We start from the raw sequence: 11365 nt of genomic DNA on the forward strand, positions 1-11365 counted from the left end.
TGCGCAATCGTCGAGGGTGCAGTCCTGTCATTCTGAGCACTCCGGCCCTAGTCCAGCAAAAGCTTAATTTTAAGCACAGGCATAGTCTCCTTGCAATCATTTGTCAATGAGACTACTAATATGCTTGAAGTTAAGCATGTGCTGTAGTGCTTTGATGGACTGGGACCAGAGTGCTCAAAACCTTGCAGGACTGAGCGATAAAACTCTCTGTGCTCAATTCCCCATTTGTAAAATGGGAATAACAACATTCCCTTCCCAGTCTTGTCTATTTAGACTGTATGCTTTTTGAGTCAGAGGTGATCTCTTATTATGTGTTTGTACAATGGGATCCCTGATCTCTCTTGGGGTCTCTAGGCATGATTGTAATAAAAAAATAACACAACAGCAAAAGTCTCTCCCTCCCTCAAAGTGACCGTTCTGCCTTCCCGCCCTCTGTCCCATCCTCCAAAAAAACAAGTTTTAAAAAGATGCGATCATTCCTTGTTAGCAAAGTTGGGAAATGTCATTTGTGATGGGCTTGTAATTCTTTTGCGCACTAATTCAGACTGATAAGGCTTCATGAGACAAAACCAGCTCTTGCAGCGTAATTAGAGAAGTACAAGTTGTTTCTAAAGCCTCATGCTGGCAGAATTTTTACAATTAATGAACAGTTGTCACCGTTGGGGCTTGCTTGAGAAAAATTGCTCTTATCTTGCAAACACTAACTGGGTCAGCAACCAATCATCTGTTTAAGAAAGGGAAAGTAAACAAGCAAAATTTGTGCTACATGAATAAAGTATTAATGACACTGTGGCTCATGACTGCAAATGACAAATATTGCACCTTTGTTTATAAGCAGATTTTCTTTTGCCAGTTCCCCTTGAACTATTTTAAAAAAAAAAAACCAAGACATCAGATAAATAGCATACTTACTTGACCTACCTTTGTCTTTTCCCATATGCTTCTTTCATAATAAATCCTCATAGTAAAATAAACCTCTTGCACAGTATCTATCTACATGGTCACACTGAAGACTTGAAGAATATAGGACAATCTGGTGCAATAGCTTATACAGTATTAAGAACATGATTATTATTCTTGTTACTAAGCAAGCACTTGCTTTTGGAATCCCAATTAAGAAAAATATATCTTCCCTCATTTCTCTGCCTATTTTAAAATATACTTTTAAAACATTTTAAATATTTTTAATTAAAAAAGTAATGTTACTGTTGTATTATAAATCAAATATTAGGTTATTCAAAGTTAATGTACACACACACACACCCCTTTTCTTGTCCTCTGTCTACATTCTGCAGCATGTGCAGGGTATCCACTTGATAGTGTGGTGGATCCTTATACAGAGCAGGATTTTGCAGGACCCACCATGCTGCAATAGCGTTCAAAGCTTTATAAGCTTCATTTAGTTTCAGAAAGCCTGTCTGAGCATTGTCTGTGCTTAAAGAAGCATTTAAAACTAAAGTGAAGCTTTGAAAGCTTAAGCGATAACGACGCTAGACTCCCTAAACCCATGAGTTTTCAAAGTTTACGTGCTGATCTCAGAGTCTTGTAATACCTGGGCACAAAAGCGAGAGTTAACAGCAAATTAGGCATAGAGTTTTTGTCTTTGAGTTTATTAAGAGTCATGCATGTGCACTGAGGAAAGAAAAGAATCCTTAACTTGGAATTTTCTCTCCATTGAATCTTGTTCAGATATATATTTATTTTCTCTTTTTGTATAGATTATTAGGATATTACTTTTATGTGCCTTTTAAAAACTACTATGAAGAAAAAAAGTAAGCCTTTTTTAAAAACACCAAAGGATGTAAAATCAACACTCTGAGCTATGGATCTAGGACATTTGGGAGAGGTGTTTGAGTTCTGTAACTAATAATTTCTATTTCTCTCTCTATTTTTGTTTTTGTTGTTTGCACACACCACTTCAAGACGATTGAATGAATTGGTTTGAAGATATTGTTTAACCCCCTTTCCCCCCAGCAAACACAACTATACAGTCTATAAACTGAAAAAAAAATAGTCCTGAGAGAGGGGTTGTTGTTATACTTTCTATAAAGTACTTATTTTTAAATGTACTCCTGTGCCTGCTACAACTTCTAAGCTTGTACACACCTTCTATAGAAACACATAAATTAAACACAGACTGATAATATCTCAAGTCAAGAGGCAAATACTCTCTGAGTCACAAAAAATATCTAACTTACTAAAGCCACTACCTTCAGACAATAACCTGAATTAATAGGCAGGCTTTCTCATATGTGCTTTGAAGGTCAACATAGTCTAGTTCTGCTGGACCAGCCTCACTCCATCCATAAAAATTCATGTGTCAAATCCAGATTATTCAAATGTGGGCAGTGTCAGCAACAGCTTCCTATCTGAATTCAGCTGAGAGGATGGAGGATCAGGATCAGGCCATTGCTATGATAGTCAAGGACCCAATTCACATAGGGCTTTATAAATCAAAATCAACTCCTTGAATCATACCCAGAAACAAATCAGAAGGCAGTGCAATCTATAGAGAACTGGTGTAATATTGTCACTGTGAGAAGCACCACGAATGTTTCTGAGTCAAAACATTGAACACATTGCAGTAATCCCACTTGAGAGAAACAAAGCCATGGATAACACTGCCAAGGCCTGAAATGCTGCAACTTCATTGCCAAGGGAAGGTGAAAAAAATCCTGGCTATGTTGCTATCTGGGAATTTAGATGCAGACAAGGAGCTAAAATCTCCAGATTAAAAATTTTATTGCTCAAAGTAGGGTATTTTGACTGAGGAAACTACAAGATACATTTGGTCATCTCTTCTGGACGATATCCAATTCCAAAGAATCACGCGTATTTCATCTGGAGTCAGCTTCAAATTAAAAGCTTTGACAATGGGCCAGAAAAGAGAACACACTACCTAGGTCAGTGAAAGAGATTAGAATTTTTGTTTGTTTGTTTTTAGTTTTCAACTAAAATGGTTGTAAAAAAAAACAATGGTGCAGGCAAAATGTATTTTCCCTCATCTAATTCTTGGAAATAGCTAGATTACTTTTTCTGACACTTAAAATAAAACAAAACAAAATCAGCCTGAGGCAGACACTTAGCATGGGAAATTTTAGTCCAAATGATTCAAGTTGGACAAAGTTATAAGCAACTGAAAGAGGGTCTTATGGAAATGTCAGAAAACCCTAACTAGAGGCAGCACTACCAGCTCCAAATATATGTACAAATACCCATACCCCATCACCCAACATGTTAAAAGAACATTGCAACTGCAAAATAAAGTAACTGAAAGATGGAAATACCAGTGTTAAGGTTACTTATGCAACCTGCGCAGTACAGTGAGGTTCTAATTCTGTTTAGAGTCCTTATGTACAACTGCAATAAAAATAATAGTGAACATTGATGATGATAATAATGCAAAACTCCTAATCAAGTGAATGCACATTTTGCCTGAGTAACAATTCAGGACTGGATCTAGAGTGATTAAAAAAATTCACCAGACAGGATTTGAAGGTTTTGGCTGACAAATGTTCCCCTGTATGTAATAAAAGTTGAGTGTGTTTATTTCTTTTGTGGTTTAATTCAGTGAGCTGTTATAGCCACAATCCCAAAACCTGGAAGTTGTAGCAATAATTGAAATGAACTGGAAGACTATCTCAGGAATCACTTCAACTGGTTGGACACAACCATCTCTGGAACAAAACACAGCAACAGTTTAACAGTGCAAAGCAAAACTACCACATACAGCTAGAAGAGGAAATGAAGTTTCATATCCATCCGAAACTGCAGGGGGATTTAGATAAGCAATAGGCAGGCTGTAATTAAAAGTACCATAGGATTTTTTAAATGGCCACAGGTGATCAGGCTCTTGCATTTAAGCCATCTAAAAAACAGCACTTTCGGCAGTAAAATGCGCTCTCACAGGATGCTGGGGTATTGATTATGTATACACTCAAAAGTGAAAGTGCCATCTACCGAATCAACATCACTACTCCCAGCACTTAGGATGTTTTCTTTGACATGTCCTCTTCAAGTACTGAACCTACTCAACACTGCTTGTTTTGAGAGATCTGACAAGATAGCCTGATATGGTATGGATGCTGGGAAAAATTCTCCTCTTGGATCCTTATGGTGATATTCATCTTCAATATTCTGCTTTCTCTACATGCGCTGAACTCCAAGGGACATCAATGGAAGATTCTCACGTGTGGGGAAAGCAGAATTCCAAAAATGAATACTATGATGATCAACTGAAGATAATGTTCTCCAGAGGTACATGGGTCACTATTACATATTCTTCATCATTCACCATCCCACAGGACTCGCATCTCACTTTACTGTAATATTTTGTATTCTAGACATAGAAAATACTGCGAGTCCCACAATAAAATACCTGGTAAATGTTGAGTATTTAATGGTAACAGGGAGTAAAGTTATTGAAATCCTTCTTAGTGGGTTCAATACCATTCTTATTGAAATTAAAGAATTTAATACTGACTTCAATGGGTGAAGTGGGCCCAGTATATAAAAATTATTAAATAAATATTTGCACCTAACTGTTAGCAGTATTAACCATTTCTTACAAAGAGGGTCTGTGTTTGTAAAGTCAAATGTGAAGCTTAGAATAATTTTTATATTTTAACAAAACTGATTATTTTTAAATTGCCGGTTTCTAAATATTCTTTTATAAAGCTCAGTAGTAACTCTGGTAATATTTTGTCTCTTAAAAAGTATTTGAAGCACAATAGGGTTTAATTCTTCCGGATGAGAGGGGCACAAATGTTGTCAAAGTATTGAAGATGCAATAGATAATACTCCTTGTAGGGTGAAAGTCATTTGTATCCAACATTTGTAATTCCATTTTCTCTGAATGCAAGAAAAGCATAAGTGCAATTCAGCACCTCTGCAGGCTGGGTTTGATGCAGGAGACCCCACTTTTCAGTCCTGGTCTGGGAGAGCTATGGAAACATCACATTCAGCTCCTGTGGAGAAATTGTGTCACTTTATTCAACAGAGATTGCCTCCATCTAATTATGGAGCAACATTAATGGGCTCCAAAGGGAGTCTCTTCCAATTTTCATTGGATGGCAGGCAGGCTCAAAGATGTGATGTGGCTATTCAGAATGTGTATGCTTGAAGAAGCAGAGATATCCTAAAAGATCTGACAGAAATTAAGAAAACCTCTAAGGAAGAAAGATATATCAACTCCCTCTAACTGGGATCAAACTAGAAAAATTAGACATTTTAACCTTTTCCCAAAGACACATCTATATATACACACAATATGTGTACATGTTGAATAGAACTTAGACGATTATGGTATTTTGAAGGTTTGCCCAGAAAAGAAGTTTATTGTCTATTTATTTATTTTTTTTAACGTTTGTTCAAGTCAATGTAATTTAAGTCCCATCATTTTCTTTAAAAAATGGCATCTCCTCTACTGTAGCTTCATTAAAAATAGCTGAGTACACTGAACTTCACAACATAACTAATTTTTTGCTGCATTTTGTTTTACTTCATTGCACCTCTGCCCTTGCCCCACCCACTTGCTAATTTGCCATACCAATAGTTTTGGGGCCATATCAGTTTGCTCACCAACATTATTTTCAATAGTACAGAAAGAACAACTGGACAGAAAGAGGTAGATTTTCAGCACAGTGCTAGGAGGATTAGACATGCAGTTCCTATTAACTACAAGAGCAGTGTGCTTAATTCCTGCACACTGAAAATTTATTCCACTGTGCCCAAAGGCCACACAATGGCACTGGGGAATAAAGGATAGCTGTGACATTACTTTCATGGCCCTAGTGGAATGTCAAGCAAGGAAATTTCTGAAAACTTTGCCAGCATTTCCCACTTAACCCTACAAGATTTTGTTATTGTTGTAAATTACTTGTTTCTATCCAGAACTGCTCTAGTTTCAGGCAAGTAGAAGAAAGAAATTATCAGAATGACAAAGTTATTTTTTTCCCCATCCTGAATCTATCAAAACATCCATCAGTCCATTTTACAAATACTGTATGTTCTGGATAAATGTTTTATAAACATATGGAGGACCATCTTACATATAAAAATATCCTCTTAATTATACTGATCTATATATACAAATATCTGCATATGATGAAAATATTTCTCTAAGAATATCTGTTTAACATGTAACTTTAGGGCCTTGTGCATTCAGCTTTATGAAGCATTATACATTATTCTGATTACACACTTGACTTCTATGGTTTCTTATTTTTTGGCTCACTGGAGCAAGCAAGTTAGCTTTTACCTCATTCCTGCGGGATATCAGGTTACAACTGATGTTATTCCACTCATATGTAGTTATCCAGAGGCTTATTAAAATGCATATTTTCCATTTGATTTTCACCTCACCAGAGTCACTTTTAATGCCATTTTCTTTCCCCACTTGTTAGATACTGTTAACAAACTACTAGTTTACTCCCAAATATAAAAATACAGGCAACAACATATACTCTGTGTTAATGAATTTAGAATACTATTCAACTTAATTGTGGATATAGTCATCACTAGTCATAAAAATGCCAGTTCATTTTAATTGAGTAAATTTATAACGTATCCCTGAGGCTAGAATGATTTTTAATTAATTATTTTTTTGAGGCAGTAGATAAGACTCCATCCCAGTCAGAGTCACTGTTAATGGTGAAAGCACAATACAGCTGCAAGCATTCCTCTGCTGTTGATCCAGAACATGTGTTTTCATCTGATATCATAAAATGGCTCCAAATCTCTGCCAGCAAGGTATGGAATGTACTCCAATATGGAAGTTCTTATATAATTAATTATGGTTTGAGAATTTGCTAGCCCTTTTTTGATTAGAGATGAGGGAACCCATTATTGAAACTTTTGGGTTTTTTTTCCCCCCAAACTCTCTACAACCATTTGGTAAGTTGTAGAGGTTTTGTGAAACCCCACATTTACCCCATCTCTGACAGTCACCATAATGACTCCTTTTAGTAATTTTATCTCATCTTAGAACTTGTTCTTGCAAAAATATCTGTACACCTGGGACCCTTAGCTTTCATGTGGAGACCCACTAAGGCAAATCTGGTCCCCCCCCATTGATGCTGCTTTGTACTGCTCCTGCAGTGTAAAGTAGTCTTAAACCTACCTGGGGATTCTTCTGGCACATAGCCAGTATCTTTTCATGACAGCTTTTTCTTGCCTTTTCCAGGGCAGGGGGAGTGTCCAGTACTGCCTGTGTTTCATTGTCCTAGGATCAGGAAACTGTGAAATTGTCCCCCTCCCTACTCTGAGCTGCACCAAATGACTCATCCTGAGGATCTGGCCCACTGACATTATGACTGAACTGTGCACAGGAGAAAGGATCCACATGTGACGTGGGCATGATCAGGCTCCTAGTTTCTCAACTCTTCAGGTCAGGGATTAGGTTTTCTTGCAAATACCATGTCCATTTACTCTGCTATATAAATGTTTATTGGTATTAAATAACATTATTCATATTATCTGAACTCTTATTGCAAATCAAATGAAACTTATTAACTAGAACTGAGACAGAAATACCAAAAAGACTGAGGCATTCCCTGAATTATATTTACCTGTAGTAGTAACAACAAATCATTTGGTGCGCTGGATAATTTTATAACCACACAAAGCCTGAGCTTTGAAAAGCATTTTCTCAAAGGGTACTGAAAAAAGAAGAGGGGAGCTCCAAACTTTTATACCACCAGCATAAAAATGATTAAAATATCTGTTTGCAATTATATTTGTGGCTTACTAATTGCCCAGCTTTGGAGATTGTGGGGCTAAGGGACTGGCAGTGAAGAAGGAGGCAGTTAACTAAAGTACACATTGCACTCATTAAACTGACTGACCACTTCATTTAGAAATGCTATTTAAAAGAATTGAACTGTTTGTTAGCATAACGTTTTCTCCACCCATAATGGAGTGGCTCATTATTCAATTCTAACTTCTGAATTGCTGCCCCATTACTTGGATTTACCTGTGGATATGAAGTGGATAATTAAATGCTGTCAGTGAGTAATGGTCCCCCTTCAGCAAGACCCAGTAAACCAGCAAAGGCAAAGTAGAGCCATATATTTAAAAACCAAGGAGAAAATTTTCTAGTCAGTGTTATTTATTTATAATAGCAGGGAGGACAATTAGACTTTTTAAAAGTAAAAAGTAGGAGGTGAATAGATTTATTTTCTGTAAACACCAATAGGTGATATATGACTCAGATACATGTATTTCATATCATGCTTAGTCCTAAAGACCAAAGGTGGGGATTTTGATGCATTAACTATAACTCTTCACCCAGCTAGTAACAATTATTAGGGTCCATGCTTGCTCACATGAATCTTCAGCAAGATAGCTAGCTAATAGTCGTTTGCTTTGTACAAATGCAATATATGAACTCTAAATATTTATGAAAATTCAAAGTAAATTGCAAAAGGTTCTTATTCTATTTAGCATGAACTAATACATGGTGAAGAAAAAGAGGTTACACAATGTAACTTCGCCAAGGAAAGACAGGATACGAGGCACACCAATCTCCTAATATCATATCAACAGCAACGAAAAAGACTATGCTAAATGGACATAATCAACCTGAAATCTAGTCATTTTCCAAAAAATGACTACTCTAAATAGTTTCCAATACTGCATCTATATCCTATATACCCCTAATTCAACATTGAGATAATTTTGGCAATGTTAAACTACTATGGATGTATTTCAACTTTGTCTGCATTAATAAGTCCAATGTCTTGACAGTGACAAACATGTAAAAATGGGTTTGTGATGTAAAGAAAAATGAGATTTTTGTAGAAGAAAAAGATAAGGTGAATAGTTCCAATGTATTGGTCCACTTTAATCTGTCCTATAATATTAGCAAGTACTGTTCCTCCAGTAAGGGATAGCACCTTTAATTTCTCACATATGTAAAGATGGGAAAGAAAACCTATTGCATTTCTGTCAAGAACATTAAAAGCTGAAAAGCATTGGTCTCAAACTGAAAAAAGAAAAAAAAAAAAAAGGCATGACATTATTTTGGTGTCATTCATTCCAAGAATCATTGAATTATAGAAATGTAGGGCTAGACAGGCCCTCGAGAGATCATCTAGTCCAGCTCCTATGCTGAAGTAGGCCCAAGCACACCTTAGACCACTGCTGACAGATGTTTGTCTAACCTATTCTTAAAAACCTTCTATGACAGAGATTCCACAACCTCCCTTAGAAGCCTATTCCAGTGCTTAGCTATCCTTATAGTTTATGTCTTTTCCCCCCAATATCTAATCTAAATCTTCTTTGCTGAAGATTAAGTCCATTATTTCTTGCCCTACCATCTGTGGACCTGGAGAACAATTGATCACCGTTCTCTTAATATATTTGAAGATTTATCAGGTTCCCTCATCAGTCTTCTTTTCTCAGGACTAATCATACCCAGTTCTTTTAACCTGTTCTCATAGGTCAGGTTTTCTAAAGCTTTTATCATTTTTGTTGCTCTCCTTTGGACTCTCTTCAGGTTGTCCATATCTTTCTTAAAGTGCAGTGCCCAAAACTGGACACAGTACTCCACCTGAGGTCTAACCAGTACCTTCTAGAGCAGGAAAATTACCTCTCATGTCTTACATAAGACATTCCTGTTAATATACCCCAGGATTAATTAGTTTTTTTCACAACTGCAGAACATTATTGATTCATATTCAATTTATAATCCACTATAACCACCAGGTCTTTTTCTGCAATATGACTGTCTAGCCTGTTAGTCCCCATTTCGTAGCTGTGCATTTGATTTTTTTTCTTCCTGAGTGTAGTACTTTGCATTTTTAGTTTATTAAATTTCATCTTGCTTATTTCAGACCATTTCTCCCATTTGTCAAGGTCCTTTTGAATTCTAATCCTATCCTCCAAATTGCTAGCAACCCCTCCAGCTTGATGTCATCCACAAATGCTTAAGCATGCTGTTCGCTCTATTATCCAAGTCTGTAATGAAAATATTGACTAGTACTGGCCCCAGGACAGATCCCTACAGGATCCCACTAGGTTCTTCTACTCAGTTTGACAGAAAATCATTGATAAGTACTCTGAGTAGTTTTTCAACCAGTTATGCATGCACCTTATAGTAATTTCATCTAAACCATGTTTCCTTAGTTTGCTTATGAGAATGTCACATGGGACTGTGTCAAAAGTCTTACTAAAATCAAGATATATCATGTCTATGGTTTTTCCCCTATCCACTTGGCCAGTAACCCTGTCAAAAAAGGAAATTAAGTTGGTTTTTGCATGAAATTAGGTTGGTTTTTGGCATGACTTTTCTTGACAAATCCATGTTGGCTATTACTTATCACTAGGTGCTTACAAATTGATTGTTTAATAATTTGTTCCAGTATCTTTCCAGGTATAAAGTTATGCTAACTGGTCTATAATTCTGCAGATCCTCTTTGCTTCCCTTTTTAAAGATAGGTATTATGATTCCCCTTCTCCAGTCCTCTGGGACCTCAACCATTCTCCTTGAGCTCTTGAAGATAATTGCTAACAGTTCAGAGAAACTGCTGAGTTAGAAATGATCTGCAAACTTGACACATTCAAACTGGGTTTAAACAGAGATTTGGAATGGCTCTCTCATTACAAGAAGTAAATTGCTTTGCTCACCCATTCTCACCTCCTACTCAATGACTGTCATTAGACCTCAAGTACCCGGCTTTCATCCACCTCCCCCATTGTTCTCTATGCACTTGTATATGTATATGATGATCCTATGTTTCTCATTTCTACCTCTGCATCTGACGAAGTGAGCTGAGCCTCACAAAAGCTTATGCCTGCTAAAATTAAATTTGTTAGTCTTTAAATTGCCACAGAACTCTCATTGTTTTTGCTGTATACAGACTAACATGGCTACCCCTCTGGAACAGTTCAGAGATTGCTTCAGCTAGTTCCTTAAGTACCCTAGGATGAATTTCATCAGGCCACACTGACTTGAATATATCTAACTGACTAAATATTTTTTAACCTGTGCTTTCTCTATGGTGGCTTGTGTTCCTTCCCACTTGTTGTAAATATTAATTGTGTTAAGTATCTAATCACCATTATCCTTTTCAGTGTATAATGAAGGAAAATAGGCAATAAACCCCTCAGCTTTCTTGATGTCATCTGTTATTAGATCTCCTTTGCTAAGTAGAGGGCCTATCTTATCTCTCTCTTGCTCCTAATACATTTAAAGAACTTCTTTTTAAGGCCTTTTATATCCTTTGCTAGGTGTAACTCATTTTGTGCCTTAGTCTTTCTGATTTTGGTCCTGCATGCTAATGCTAGTCTTTTGTACTCATAAGTAGAAATTTGTCCATACTTCCACTGTTTGTAGGATTCCTTTTATTAAAGAACTGCTGATGGA

This window comes from Emydura macquarii, unplaced genomic scaffold (genome assembly GCF_026122565.2).
Source record: "Emydura macquarii macquarii isolate MOO-44397 ecotype Brisbane River unplaced genomic scaffold, CSIRO-AGI_Emac_v2 contig_1363, whole genome shotgun sequence".
NCBI lineage: Eukaryota > Metazoa > Chordata > Testudines > Chelidae > Emydura > Emydura macquarii.